Consider the following 1,367-nt stretch of genomic DNA (forward strand, 5'->3'; position numbering starts at 1 on the left):
GACGTTATTGTTTGATCTAAGGTCTCTCATTGTGGTATCAAGTGCTTGTAGGGAACATTTATGGGACACAGTTTCTTCATCCTAAACAATGAGTTTGCACATCTTCAAAATCGTCGCTTCGTCCGAATAATGCATTATGTAGCGCGTTGGGCTTTCTTGGTGTGCTACATTGAAAGGCAATTTGAAGGTAGAGTGTGCTGTTCGTCCACCGTCGAGAAGAATCCAGGCTATTCCTGAGGAGGTAACAACAATAGTAAGGTCACCATTATACCTCAAAGCAGCAAGAAGATTCAGGGGGAATGTTTTCCCAGGTGCATGTAAGAAGCTGATTCCGCCAGTGTGTGTAGATGTTTCCGAGGACAAAATGATATACGTTAGCTTCATCGGAATTCAGAAGGGATTCATCAGTAATGTAATGTTTGAGTTTGTGGATGTTGTAGAATGTTTCTCTGAGAATGAGACGATTAGGACAGGTGTCTTCATTTATGTCTGAAGTGTTGAGAGAATAGGCGTCCAATCGTTGACCTCCAATTGCTATAACAAAGTCTTCCAAGAGAAGAAGCCTTCCGTTGTAAATGGCAGGGGTAGTGTGAGTGTCAACCCTACCTGTGATTTGGCGAGTCTGCAGTAAACTGTCATGGCACATTGTGTCTTTGTATTTATTCCATAGTGAACCTGCGTGTGTCAGGTTGCAGAAAACTAGCATTATTGCAAACAAAGTGTAGAGCTTGTGCGGATAACGATACAGAGAGGCCTTTTCAAGTGCATGAATATATTGATCATCTGTATCCGCTTGGAGCAGGCTTCTTTGAAAGAACCGCGTAAGTGGCCGTCCACTGTGCAGGAAGTTGGAAGTTGATCCCATCCCTTAATGACATGAAGTAAGAACCGCAAATGGAAGCATTCGGAGTTCAGCGGGATGAACTGGGACGCGTCCGATTGTGCCACCCTTGTACACGACTGGATCTAAATGCCCAGCCAGCCTTGTTTTCGTCGTTGAATTCTACGTTGATGCGTGCATAAAATGTTTTGCAGAGCATTTTTTTGCGGGGTACGGCTGTCACCGACTGTCAACCCCAAATCCCTGGTTATGACCTTATTGATGATTGCTGCGTAAGAGAGACAATCAATTTCTGACTGTTACTTCGCAAAGTACAGACCTAAGTGATGTATTTGCCGAGCGTGAACGAAATCGGATGAAAAGTATTGATTTTACGTGGGATCAAGTATATGGTCGGTCACATATACGCACACACTCACATCTGTCTTATATTATATAATATAATATAATATTATATTATATTATACACACACACACACACACACACACACACACACACACACACACACATACAGACACATACACA

This window comes from Octopus bimaculoides, chromosome 29 (assembly GCF_001194135.2).
Source record: "Octopus bimaculoides isolate UCB-OBI-ISO-001 chromosome 29, ASM119413v2, whole genome shotgun sequence".
In the NCBI taxonomy this organism is placed as follows: Eukaryota; Metazoa; Mollusca; class Cephalopoda; order Octopoda; family Octopodidae; genus Octopus; species Octopus bimaculoides.